Genomic DNA, 14,654 nt, shown 5'->3' with positions numbered 1-14,654 from the left:
CCTTGATTTTAACAGAAACATGCTGACATTGAGCTCTCCTGATTTCGCCTTTAAAAGCCTCCCGTTTGTCCCTTTGTGTTCAAACTACCTACTCCACTCAACCTATGCAAGCTCCTGTGGCATATGTCAAAATTCGTCCTGGGCCAGTTTAGAACTTGAACCAGTTCTATTTGCAACATAAACCAATCGAACCATGGTCGCTGGTCTCAAAGGCTTCCCTAATGTCACCTCAGTCACCTACCCCACCCTAGTACCCAAGGGTAGGTTGAAATTTTCCCTCTCTCTAGTAAGGACTTCTATATATTACAAGGAAACTTTCTTCAATGCACTTAACAAATTCTAATCCATCCAAGACCTAAATGATATGGCAGTTTCTGTCTCTGTAAACTCCCTTACTAAAACAACCCAATTATTCTTGCAACTCAGTGGAATCTCCCTGTTTGTTTGTTCTTCTAGTTCTTGTTGGAGGCTTATAGTACAATCTCGGCAATCTCACCCCCTTTTTATTTCTCATCTTCACCAATAAAGCCTCCCTGGGTGATCCTTCAGAAAATTCATCTCTTATCACTACTGTGACATTCCCCATAATCAAAACTTAAATTTATTTGCAAGAGTACTGTCATGGGGAAATGGAACAGGGTTTGAGGCCAGTGTAGAGCAGTCATGATCGCATTGACTGATGGGGAAAGTTTAAGGTGGCCAACTGGTGTTTTTGTGTTTTGGTTTGGTGCGGTGCAGCATTACAATGCACTATCTGAAGGAGCTATTTCAGCTGTTGACGTGGACAATTTAGTGTTCAATGTGTTTGGATGCTCCAGTTGGAAATGTGCAATGTTTGGAAGTGTAGTTGCAACTTCATAAGGTGGCACGGTAGAGTAGAGTTTGGAGTGATGCTTTTACAGTGCCAGCGACCCGGGTTCAGTTCTGCCACTGTTTGTAAGGAGATTGAATGTTCTCCCCATGACTGCGCGGGCTTCCTCTGGGCTCTGTGCTTTCCTCCCACGTCCCAAAGACGTATGGGTTTGTTGCTTAGTCGCATGGATGTAATTGAGCAGCATAGGCTTGTTGGGTTAGAAGGGCCTCTTATCATGGTATGTCTCTAAATAATTCTTTAAAAACTCCCACCTTCATTGTTATATCTGTGAAGGCCAAAATGATAGGGTGTCCTCACCAACTTAAATGTTCATTCTCTGTAAAACAGGCAGAATGACTGGGGTTGGAAGCCAGAGGCGGCCTGTCCTAGGGTTGAATTGAATTGACCTTATTTCTTACATCCTTCACATACATGAGGAGTAAAAATCTTTACGTTACATCTCCGTCTAAATGTGTAATGTGCAATCATAGTTATTTATAATAAATAGAACAGTCAATGTAACATAGATCACACTCAAATCAGCATGAGTTAATCAGTCTGATGGCCTGGTGGAAGAAGTTGTCCTGGAGCTTGTTGGTCCTAGCTTTTGTGCTGTGGTACAGCTGGAATAGATTGTCTTTGGAGTGACTCAGGTCCCCAAGGATCCTTCACATCCTTTTTACACACCTGTCTTTCTAAATGTCCTGAATCATGGGAAGTTCACAACTACAGATGCACTGGGCTGTCAGCACCACTCTCTCCAGAATCCTGTGATTAAGGGAGGTACAGTTCCCATACCAGGCAGTGATGCAGCCAGTCAGGATGCTCTCAATTGTGCCCCTGTAGAGAGTTCTTAGGATTTGGGGGCTCATACCAAACTTCCTCAACCATCTGTGGTGAAAGAGGTGCTGTTGTGTCTTTTTCACCACACTGCTGGTGTGTACAGACCACGTGAAGTTGTCAGTGATGTGGATGCTGAGGAACTTAAAGCTGTTTACCCTTTTGACCTCAGATCCATTGATGTCAGTAGGGGTTAACCTATCTCCATTCCTCCTGTAGTCCACAACCAGCTCCTTTGTTTCTGTGACATTGAGGGAGAGGTTGTTTTCTTGACACCACTGCATCAGAGAGATGACTTCTCCCCTGTAGGCCACCTCGTTATTGTTTGAGATAAGGCCAGTCAATGTAGTGTTGTCGGCAAATTTAATTAGCAGATTAGAGCTGTGATTCATGGGTATATAGGGAGTAAAGGAGGGGACAGTACACAGCCCTGAGGGGCTCCAGTGTTGAGAGTCAGAGGGGTTAGAGGTGAGGGAGCCCACTCTTAACACCTGCCGGTGATCTGACAGGAAGTCCAGGATCCAGCTGCACAAAGCAGGGTGAAGGCCAAGGTCTCTGAGCTTCTTGTTGAGCCTGGATGGAATTCTGGTGTTGAATGCTGAACTTTAGTCCAAGGACAACATTCTCACCTAAGCAGCCTTCTTCCCCAGATGTGTAAGAGCGGTATGTAGGCTGTGGCTATTACGTTGGAGGCCTGGAGGCAGCCTATCCTGGGATTGGAGGAACCTGTCTGTTTGTGTATATGAGTGGGTGGAAGGTTGGGAAAGGGGCTTGTTTTACTGTTGCCTCGTTGTTACTGTTTGGATTGTTCTGCTGAACATTGTGGGCATACTCTGTTGCCACCAGGGTGCCCCCAGTACATCCTTGGCTGAGCTGGCTGTTAATACAAATGACAACCCTAACCCTAATGTTCTGATCCACCTGTGATAAATAAATCTGAATCTGATCAGTACTGTGGGAGCAGAGAGTTTAGGGGGTAGCTCATTGCATATTCCTGAGATGAGCAATCAAGTGTTACCTGAAGCACCAAAACCCCAAAAAGAGAATGGACAATAAAAAAAATCGGTCTGGAGATGCTGCTTTATCCATGTACCAGGGTCTCCCTTTTGACTTGGCTGGTTTGGTTCAAAGGAACATGAGAGTTTATAAACTGGGATGAGTTTGGCCTAATTCTGCTCCGTTGTCTTGTGGTCTTGCCGGGTATGCTGCAGGAGTTGCTGGTGCAGGTGACCTTCCTGCCATCAGCCTTCAGGTGCTCTGCTCCCAGATTGGCTGCCGTCTCAGGGCCAAAGGTTCTCTTTGTGAATAATGCTGGGAAAAAAAATAATCATCAAGTTATGGGGCTTGTTGGTCTTCTGATAGAATTAACTTCAGTTGGGATTCCTTTAGTCTCCCCATCCTGATCAAGGCAAACTGACCTCTACCCCACACTCTGAACTAAAGCAGGTTGTGTTGTCTGTGATCATGGCAGAAGCAGCTTTTTGACCTGGACTTGCTGTACATCTTCTATTAATTTGTACTTCTCCACCTACAACTATTGATGCACCATCAATAACTCTCTGAGATGTGAGGCGAGATATAGGCTTTTATTGGCTGGAAGAAAGAACCAGCAGCAATTGACCACCACACTACATCCTGGAGACTGAGACCAGGGCTCAGGCTCCAATCGCCTTTATACCGGGGTCCATGGGAGGAGCCACAGGAGCAGTCAGCTGGGGGTGGGGGGGGGGCGTGTCCAGACAGGTATATGTAGTTCACCACAGTACTGCAATACAGTATATAATATTGCTTTCGCTTGGAGCACTTGTGCATCGTTTCTTTCCCATCCTTCTTCTAACTGGACGTTGCTTGATGCTCTCAGAACCGCTTTTGTCAATACTCACTTCATCAATCAGTATTGGCTTTAGAGAAATCTCTGATTCCACGTAAATCATTCTTCACTGAGCTGTCTGCTTTTGAAAGGTAAACAATGGCCAAATTTGTCGGCTGATTGAGACAGGATTGCCCAGTTGATAGATCACACTGCTCTGTTGTCAGAGGTTAACTGGTTTTACCACAAATCTGTTATGTCAAATTGCATTGAATTTGTAGTCCACTCTGATTATGTTGAAACTGCATTAGAGGCTCCTCTCAACAACTTTTGCCTCCACTGTCCCCTTCAAATTAATGGCAGTTTCTTTCAATTCTACTTGTGTGTCCACTGTCCATGTTTACCTCCCTTTTAAGTAGATCAGCTCATGTGGCTAATGGGGGAGATGCAACTTACAGAGAGGGTGAACATGTCAACTTCCAGACCCACTTCCACAAAAGTCAAGGCCTTCATTCTATCCCTGATAACACAAAGCAACTCAAGTAGACACTCAGAGGTACCTCCTGTACCTAATAAAGTGGCCACTTAGTGTATATTTGTGGTCTTCTGCTGTACCTCATACACTTCAAAGTTTGACTTGTGCATTCAGAGATGCTCTTCTGTGCACCACTGTTGCAACGTGTGGTTATTTGAGTTACTGTCACTTTCCTGTCAGTTTGAACCAGTCAGGCCATTCTCCTCTGACCTCTCTCATTTTTGCCCACAGAACTGCTGCTCACTAGACATTCTTCTCCCCCACACCATTCGCTGTAAACTCTAAATACTGTTGTGTGTGGAAATCTCAGGTGATCAGTTTCTGAGATACTCAAACCACCCCATCTATTACAAATGATCAATCCACAGTCAAAGTCACTTCCCGATTCTCGTGTTTGGTCTGAACGACAGCTGAAACTCTTTGACTATTTCTGCATGTTTTTACTGCCACATGCTTGACTGATTAGATATTTGCATTAATGAGCAGGTGTATCTAATAAAGTGGCCACTGAGTATATTGCTAAGTGCCAAAAGTGATCATATAGTGGTCGATGCCAGTTGTGTGGCTTTCTCTCCATACATTCTATAATACTAAGAAACTATCTGTAAAGAGGAAAGTTCTGCACAGTGAATCTTCTTCTTTATAATCAAGCCCAAGTATAAGATGATGAGAGGCATTTATCGTGTGGATACCCAGGGCTGAAATGGCTAGCATGAGGGGGCATAGATTTAAGGTGCTTGGAAGTAGGTACAGAGGGGATGTCAGGGGTAAGTTTTCCACACAGAAATGCATGGAAATCATTGCCAGAGAAGGTGGTAGAGGCGGATAAAATGGGGTCTTTTAAGAGACTCTTAGATAGGCACATGGAGCTCAGAAAAATAGAGGGCTATGAAGTAGGGAAATTCGAGGCAGTTTCTAGAGGAGGTTACATGGTTGGCACAACTTTGTGAGCTGAGGGGCCTGTTATGTGCTGTCGATTTCCTATGTTTCTGTGATTCTGAATGTTGGTCCACGTGTTGCTGGAAGTCCCAGACATCCACCGAATTAACATCCTCAAAAATTTGAGAGAGTCTCTTCTGATATAAGTCACTATTTGCTCTTTGTGGTGGAGCATGGTCAGGATGGCTGATTTAAGCCAATTGATACCAAATTTAACGGTGATGAAACATATCAACTCCCGCCTGAGAAGCGATTTGGATCTGCTCCAATTTGCCTATCAGAGCAGCAGGTTCACAGCTCGTGCCATCTCATCGGCTCTTTCCTCAACCGTAGAACATCTGGACAGTGAAGATGCACACATCAGATGCTTCTTATCGACTACTGCTCATCCCCTCAAAACGAACAAATAAGCTTCACCATATTGGTCTCAACACTTCCTTTCGCAGTTGGATCCTCAATTTCCTCACTTCAGTTCCCAGTCATTTTTTGGATTGGCAACAACATCTCCTCCATGATCTACGTCGGCACAGGAGCACCACAAGGCTGTGTGCTTAGGCCCTGCTCTACTTGCTTTACACCGATGACTGTGTGGCTAAGCACAGCTCCAATGCCATATTCAGGTTTGCTGATGGACACCACTGTTGCAAACTGAATCAAAGGTGTTGGTGAATCAGCATAAAGGAAGGAGATGAAAAATCTGGGTGGTGCAACAACCTCTTACTATCAGCAAGACCATGGAGCTGATTATTGACTTCAGAATGAGGAAACCAGAAGACCACGAGCCATTGCTCATTTGGGGATCGGTGGTGGAGAAGGCCAGCAACCTTAAATTCCGAGGTGTTATTACTTCGGACAACCTGCCCTGGGCCCAGCAGGTAAGTGCAATTATGATTAAAGCTTGTCAGCACCTCTACTTAGGAGTTTGCATGATATCTAAAACTTTGACAAACTTCTATAGATGTGTAGTGGAGAGTATATTGACTGGCTGCATCATAGCCTGGTATGGAAATAACAATGCCCTTGAACAGAAAATCCTACAAAACGTAGAGGGCACAGCCCAGTCCTTCATGGGTAAAGCCCTCCCACCCATGGAGCACATCTACACAAAGTGATGTTGCAGGAAGGCAGCATCAATCATCAGGTACCTCCACCACCCAGGACATAATCTCTTTTCGTTGCTGCCATTAGGAAGAAGTACAGGAACTTCAGGACTCTCATTGCTAGGTTCAGAAATAGTTGTTGGATGCTTAAGTTGGTGTGGTCTTTCATTAATTCCACTATGATTATTATTATGGATGTTTTGAGTATGCCACAGGAAAATAACTCAATTTGAATATGGTGACATATCTACTTTAATAGTAAACTTGCTTTGAACTTAAATGACATAAAATTTGAGATTTGCTTTGCTAGTAGGCAGCGAATAACGGTCAGATGTTTTAACCAATGCATTATTCTGTGGGAGATTTAAATAGTTCCTATATTTGTTTTGGAATATTTTTTAATGAACCCAGGCATTTTCAATTATTGTGAATATATTGGAATATTTAAGTAATTGCTTTGTCAACCCCTTTTTTGTTTGAGTAAATGAAGTGACATAATTAAATTAAATCAGAACTGTAGAAACTTAGCCAGTTACGAGCATTTATAGGGACTATATATTTTGCAATGACAATGATGCAACTTCCAAGCATTCAGACCAGATGATTTTTGCAGCATTTATATTTCCTTAAGCAGCATTGTGTCATAATTCACAATGAAAGATATGCTGCTGCCTACAAATCACTATTGTTCCGTGCCTTAAAGGGAGGAAATCTCATTCAAGCTGAAATACAACGTTAATAATGAGAAGAAAAGTAAGTAAACTAAAGGTTCAGAAAGGTGGAGGGAAATGCAAAGCTAAGCAACAGAAAATCTGTATAAATTGTACTTTTTGAATTAACAAAAATTGAGTAAAAGAGAAAGTAGAGGGGTATAAGGAGAGGGGGGAAAGCAGGGTGTTTTGGATTACTTCTGTTTTTTTCCCGGTTCCTCTTTTAAGCTTTTCCCAGTCACACATGTAATGTGGTTGAGAGAGAGAGAGAGAAATCTGCTCTTGGCTCAGCACTAATGTCATTCTTACCAATTTGTTCAGAGGCGTATTTAAGTGGCCACTTGGCCCACGTGCCATTCAGACTAGGCTTTCTTGTTTACTCGCTTAGTTGATACCCACCGCTGCTTTCAAGTGTGTTGCCGTAAGGGGCTGATAATACAGTTTTACTTTATTGAGTTGTACTGATCTCTCTCAGAGCACTTCTGGTAAGTCTTTTTAACCTGGTTTTGCAGTAGGCATTGATTTTATAAGTGTCAATTGTGATAACTGGAGATGAGTGACTGCCAGTTAAAATCAAGTTAAGATCTAAGAGACTTGAATATTTCATGGAGTTGAAATGATGTGTGTGGAATTCATGGAAGTGATATCACATACTCAAATCATAAAAACTGTTTTTTTCCGTAAGACATGCAAAAAAAAATTAATCACTTTTTCTACCTTGGATTAAGTTGGAAGTATCTACAATGAATTGTTTTCCATTAACCCCATCTTATTCACCATTTTGATTATATACCAGATGAAGTTAAATGGAGCACAAAGGCAGATGAGTTTTAGATCCAGCATACTCCTTCAATGTCTTTTTATTGAGATATGGTGATATGTGGCTGCATATTAAGACAATTGAGGTATATCAAAGGATATCAGTAAAAAATGGAAATAAGGTAGATTATCAATCATGAACTGGCTCATTCTTCCTCATAATTCTTTTGTTCTTACCATTTCATAGTGATTGATCCTAGGATAGTTCATTTTCAGTTTTTAAAACTTATTTTTAAACTGTATAAATCAATGTGAGTTTTATTTACCTGAACTTTGGCTGTAAATGCTCATTCAATCCTTTGTTCCAATTACATTTTTACCATTGCTATATTATTTTTCGACTTGTACGCCGATTGGATGCATACAGTTTCTTTGCTTTTGCTGCTCTTTACCTCAGATCACCATTGCAGGCTGGATGTAGCCATAAAAATGCCCTGCGCCACGTCATCTGTGTCAAATGTTGGAGCTGTTGCTGCTTCTCTAACAAATGCTGCCTGCACTCCAGACCACAGAGTCTCTGAGTGTGCACCGTAGATGCTTTCTTGCAGCTAAATTTCTCCTTTCAGTCTTGGCTTAAAAACAACGAATTGAAGTCAAAAGTGACTGCAAGTACATTCCCAGTCCTCCTGTCCCATACCAAGCCCAGACATTTCACCCTTCATACATATACTGTACGTTTAAGAATGTATATGTTTTCATATACTACCTTGAGATAGATCTTCTTGCAGGCAAGAAATACAATAGAACTTACAAAAAGCTATACAGTAAATAACAAAGATTGGCAAACAGTCAATGTGTAAAAGAAGACAAAATGTGAAAATAAGAGTAAATAAATAATAGTGAGAATGTGAGCTGTAGAGACCTTGAAAGTGAGTCTGTAGGTCGTAGAATTAGCTCACAGTAGTGGTGATTGATTGAAGTTATCTCTGTTAGTTCAGGAGCCTGATGGGTGTAGGGTAATATCTGTTCCTGAACAAAATGGTGCGGGGCCTTAAGGCTCCTGTATCTTCTGCCTGATGGTTGTCATGAGAAGAGATTTGGCCAGGATGGTGGGGTCCTTGATAATGGATGTGGCTTTCTTGTGGTAGCACTTCTTGGAGATGTGCTCAATGATGGGGAGGGATTTGCCTGTAATGGACTGGGCTGTATCTAGTACCTCTCATCAACACGCACAAAATGCTGGAGAAACTCAGCAGGCCAGGCAGCATCTATGGAAAAAAAGTATAGTTGACATTTAGAAACATCGACTTTTCTTTTTTTTTCCCATAGATGTTGCATGGCCTGTTGAGTTCCTCCAGAATTTTGTGCGTGTTGCTTGAATTTCCAGCATCTGCAGATTTTCTCTTGTTTGTGCTTTGTCCACTACTTCTCTCCTGCTTGCGCATTCCCTATGCTGTCTCTGCTACCTGTTTGACACGATGTACTTTTATCCTTCTGCTCCCTAAATGCAGCACTTTGTTGTCGGCACACTACTTCCAATGCCCCCTTCCCCTTCCCCCAACTCTTTCCTGATCTTTTGCCCAACCTAATCTCGCACTCAGTCTCCCTCACCTGATCCCATCCAGTTCTTCTGTTTGCTGTTTAGCCTGGCACCTTTATGTCACCGCAGCTATCCTCACACTACATCCCACCCCTCACTGTCTCTCTACACTCCTCATAGGTTCACTTTGAAGTGGCATTGAACTGAAAGTAAAAGTGAGACAAAGATTTTAAATCAAGACGCTTTGTGGAAGGTATAGTTTTTGAATTTGAACTTACAGTAAAGTGTGTTGGGGCATTTCTTTCCCTGGGCTCTCTCGCAAATTACTCAGTCATGAATTTTACTCAGTCTTACATTATTGCTTTCTTATCTCTTAGATGAGTGCATAGTTCAGAAGTGAATCACCACCTTAAGCAGCAACTTTGATACACTTTTCAAATTTTGCCCACATGAAGATGAATGCTCATGGGATCAAACATTGTTTGCACTGAGATGTTTTTTTTTTGTAAACCACAGAAAATGTACTTCTAAAGTACTTTAAAGTACATCAGCAGCACTGGGTGCTGTTATATGATGGCATGATTGTGCAGTGGTTAGCACTGCTATCTCACCGTTTCACTGTCCCGAGTTCGATCCTACCTGGCTGCAGTTTGGATATTCTCCCTGTTCCTGCATTGGTTGCTTTCTGCATTCAAAAGATGTGCTTGTGGATTAATTACTGAAACTAAATTGCCCCTAATCTGGGTTAGTGGCAAAAAAGAATCACAAATGGAGTTAATACCCATGTAAGAGAGAATCAGTCATTGTCTTAATCATCATCGCTATCGTTACGTGCCGTGTCGTATGATGTGGGCGATAATGGTCTTTGACCATGGTTGTTCATGGCAAATTTTTATACAGAGGTGGTTTTCTGTTGCTTTCTTCTAGGCAGTGTCTTTACAAGATGGGTAACTCCAGCCATTATCAATATCATTCAGAGATTGCTTGGTCAGTGGTCACATAACCAGGACTTGTGATGTGCACCAGCTGCTCATACCACCACCTGCTCCCATGGCTTCGTGTGACCCTGATCGGATGGGGTAGGGCTAAGCAGATGCTACACCTTGCCCAATGGTGATCTGCAGGCTAGCGGAGGGAAGGGGCGCATTACACCTCCTTCGGTGGAGACGTATCGCCACCCTGCCACCCGGATTCATAGTCATAGGGCACAGAATTGGGCCTTATTGCCCACTGCATCCATGCCAACCTATTAGCCCATCTCTACTCAGCTGCAAAGTCACAGGGGAAGAAGGAGAGGAGTCAGTGCTATCGTTAGCAACTTGATGGGGCCAGCCATTTGTGTTGTAATAAGTAATTAGGTGGTGACTGGATGGAACCTGGAGTAACTGCTAGTTTATATTCATGGATCACCAGTTGAAAGGACCATCTGACTGAATCCCAAGGAAGAAACAATCGTGCTGACAGATAAATCGTGGATGCGGAAGTACCATATTATGGTTAAATATTATCAGGGCATAACAGATATTAGACTCTATTCATTTTTAATACATGTATTTAAGCCCCGAGGGACACTTATCTGCCATCACCTTCAGGGTAAGCTTTCAGTGAGAGTGAGTCACTTGTTTTGTATCAAGTGGCAGAAGGGAAACCAACAAGTAAATTTTGGTCTCTGTCTGACCTTGGTGAGTACAGAATCAGAGCACAGGAGAAGAGTATTAAGCTCATTATGTCTAAGCCAGTTCTCTGCCACAGCAACTCGTTTTCCACCCCAGCGATTTCGCCAGTGTCTTGCATTTTTTTTCTTCACCTTATTTATTCACTTCCCTCTCAAAAGCACTGCCACCATCTTCACTTCTGTAGGGAGCTCCTTCCTTATCACAATGCGCGCGGCATGAAAGCTTTTCCTCATTTGACCATTGTCGTCCCCTTTATTCGTGTGATCCTCAACCCCTTCGGTACTAGGAGTGGCATCCTACCCTGCACACGCTGTCCAGACCCAGTCCCGATCACTTTATAACAAAGCTTTCCCCAAACCTTTTGAAAGGAAACATTCTCTGCCCCTTTAATCAGGCCTTGCAACTGTACATTCCAGGATGTTCTCTGGATCCTCGCAAGTGGCTTCATGCCCTTCCTAGAATGAGGGAAGCAGAATTGAACACAGTGCTCCGTTTGAAGCTAGACTGGAGTTTAACAAAGCTTCTATCTAATTTCCCTTCTTTTTATACTGAGCCGTTACTGATGAAGCCCAGAATTGTTTACACCTTATTTGTGGCATTCTTACCCCACCCTCGGGTTACTCTGCTCCTGTTTCCTCTATACTGTTTGTTCTCAATTGCCGCTCGTTATTCCTGTGAGTAAAACTTAACCACTTCATCTTTTTCTGCTTTAAATATTGTCTGCCCATTTCACCACACTGTGTCCTCCTGCCTGCAGTTTATCAGTCTCTATTGCAGTGCTGCCACGTCCTCTGCCATTTGCAGGCTGAGCAATTGTGGCCTGTAGTCCCAGTGTAGGTCAAGAAGCTATACCAGTCAGGCATTTAGGTCAATCTTTGCACTGACACTCCTACACAATATACACCGCTGAAGTTGGATTCTTCCTTAAGTGCAAGTTATTTTGGTTAAGACATATAAGATAATTTTGCTTCTGCTGGAATAATTGTACCGAGTTAGACTTCACAGTTAAACATTTAGATAGGGTCAATGCACACAGTCTTTTAAACTAGAATCAGAATTATGTTTATTATCACTGAAGTATGACACATCGTGTCATGTGGATGAAAGAACTCTGGGAGGGAAGTGTTAGGTTGATCTTGGAGGTTAAAGGGTCGGCACAACATTTTAGGCCGAAAGGCCTAGACTGTGCCATGTTCTGTGCATTTTTTTTTTGTTTTGTGGCAACTGTAGAATGCAAGAGATTAAAAACAACTGTCTGGACCTCATAAATATTTGAGAGCTTGTTTGAGGTGAACTGCTAAACAATTCAGCCATGCATGAAGTCTGACGTGTTGCATTTCCTAAAATCATATGTGCCTTCTTGTGGGTCTTTAATAATGATGTTTGGATGATCTTCCTGTTCTTGTCACTGGACAAGGGCACTGCTGCATCATACACTGGTACACCACGTTGAATGAGTGAAGATCAAACTCCAGTGGCCAGCGTGTTGGACTGTTACAGCTTTCACTTGAAGTGAAGTACTTGTCAAAGATTTGGGTGCTAGGTCACAAAAGAGTTTAGAGTGTTTGAATCAGAGATGCTGTTTCCAGCTTGGTTCTTGGTTCTTTTTTTCTTTTAAAAGGAGAGGGGATGAAGTTGAGTTCCATAGGATGGGTCCATGTTGATGGTGATCCTCTGGAGGCCAGAGCCAGAGAATCAGGTTTGTTGGGGATGCTGAACTTCATGCTAGAGCAGGTTCTTAAGTTGAGGAATGGAGGAAATAAATGAAATGGGCAGAAGTGTTGGAGACATTCACAAATAAGATGATAGACTTTGGTCTTGATGGTAATAAATTGGGAGTATTTAATGCTCAGTTGATTTGATGAGTGAATTAGTTGGAGTAGCAACAGTTAGGGGTAATTGTGAACCAGCTAAAATTTATGGTTGTGCTTTGGAGGGCTGAAAGGGCTCATGTTAAGAAAATGTGTATCAACTATTCGGATCATCTAAGGAGCATTTTAAACTGGCTCCATAGTAGTGTAGTTTTAGTGTAATGTCATTACAGCTCCGGGCTTTCCAAAGTTCAGAGATCAATTCCTGTGCTGTTCTGTAAGGAGTCTCTGCACATCCTTCACGTGGAATGCATGAGTTTTCTCCGGGCCCTCCATAGTACAAAGATGTGCCAGGTAGGTTAATTGATCGTTGTAGATTGTCACGTGATCAGGTCAGGGTAAAAATGAGTTTGTCGGATGCTGGGGCAACGTGACTCAAAGGGCTGGAAAGACCTTCTCTGAACTGTGTTGCTCAGTAAGTAATCTTTCCTTCAAAGCATTTGGTAGAACAACAGTGGGTTGTGACAAAAAAAAAATGCTTTCTGAACTATCTGTTGTCCTATCTCTGCAGAGCTGCCAGGGGCTACTGAAGGTATTGAGTTCTGCTATGGTTCTCTCTTGTACCAAACATTGTACCCTCAACCTTAGAGCAATTTTATTCTAGCTTGTCAACACACATGATTTCCAGCATCTGCAGAATCTCGTGTCTCCCTTTTATCAAGTGAAATCCAGCGGGCTTTCCCAGTTAAAGCAGTTCTGTCAATGTGGAGGGAGTTGAGAGTTGTTCACAAATTTTGATCCTCACTGTGTTGGTGTTAAGCCTGTCCTTTTGCTGTCACAATCTCCAGTTACATTGTCAATATCAGTAGCTTGTTTTATCTGATGTATCCATGTAAAAATGCATGCTTGACATTTTAAAAAGATACCTTGCTGTTGAATCTGACATTTAAATATCTTTGAACAGACAGTATAAGAACATAAGAAATAGGAGCATGAGTAGGCCATCCAGCCCATCGACCCTGCCCCGCCATTCAATAAGACCGTGGCTGATCTGTCTGTTAACTCAGCTCCATCTACCTGCCTTTTCCCCATAACCCTTAATTCCCTTACTATGTAAAAACCTATCTAACTGTTTGTTAAATATATTTAGTGAGGAAGCCTCAACTGCTTCCCTGGGCAGAGAATTCCACAGATTCACCACTCTCTGGGGAAAAACTGTTTCTCCTCATCTCCATCCTAAATCTTCTCTCCTGAATCTTGAGGCAATGTCCCCTAGTTCTAGTCTCACCTACCAACTATTGAACATGGTGTCGAATTGTAACTATACACCTATTCAACATGGTGTCTAATTGTAAATGTTATATTTTGTAACTCCAAAGCATAAAACTAATGAAAAGACAAAGACAGGAGTCCAGAATGCATCTTAGTTTTTACTTTAAGCGAGGCACGTACGAATGACATGGCGTGATGACTTATGCCATTTACGTACTTTTACATATAACCTGCAATGCACTATGTAGACAACAAAGAATACCTAATCAAACAATATATTTACAATATTACTGAAATATTAAATAGACAACAATAAAGAAACAATTTATTATATTCAAGTGAGATGGGCTGCTGGGAAAGCTACACTTAATTTTGCCCTTCTTGTCCTTTGTGCTTGTAATGTCCAGACCTGTTGACCTTTGATCTGAGGCTTATGAGGCAGTTTGTTTCCTGTCACCCCACATTAGTTTGAGTCTGCAGTAACTTAACGGATTGCATTCCCCGAGGGAAGTCTGTGGGTTCTTAAAACAATCTTGTAGTTTGCTGGTTGGTAGCCAACTTCGTGTTCCAGATAAATTAACTGAATTCAGATTCATAAACTGGTTTGATGAGATCCCAATTGGATTTTCAGTATTATTATTCCAGGCTCCTGGATTACTATCTTGTAACTTAACCACAATATTGTACTTGTGTATAAATGGAAACGACTGCTGCCTACTGCAGTTTTGTAAACCGCTGTTAGATTTACTTTTTCTGGACTTCTGCGTATGATTTGGCAACATTTATCTGAGAAAGTAACTGAAATTGCT

General features: G+C 42.2%; 1 protein-coding gene across 1 annotated transcript in view; it reads left to right on the top strand.

Moving 5' to 3' along the window:
* The window catches only part of prkd3 (protein kinase D3), a 363,813-nt gene that overhangs the window by 311,702 nt on the left and 37,457 nt on the right, over positions 1 to 14,654 (top strand). The window lies entirely within an intron of this gene.

Source organism: Hemitrygon akajei, chromosome 7 (genome assembly GCF_048418815.1).
Source record: "Hemitrygon akajei chromosome 7, sHemAka1.3, whole genome shotgun sequence".
NCBI classification, from domain to species: domain Eukaryota; kingdom Metazoa; phylum Chordata; class Chondrichthyes; order Myliobatiformes; family Dasyatidae; genus Hemitrygon; species Hemitrygon akajei.
The sequence above is the reverse complement of the archived record's forward strand: the minus strand, read 5'-3'. Positions and strand labels throughout refer to the sequence as shown.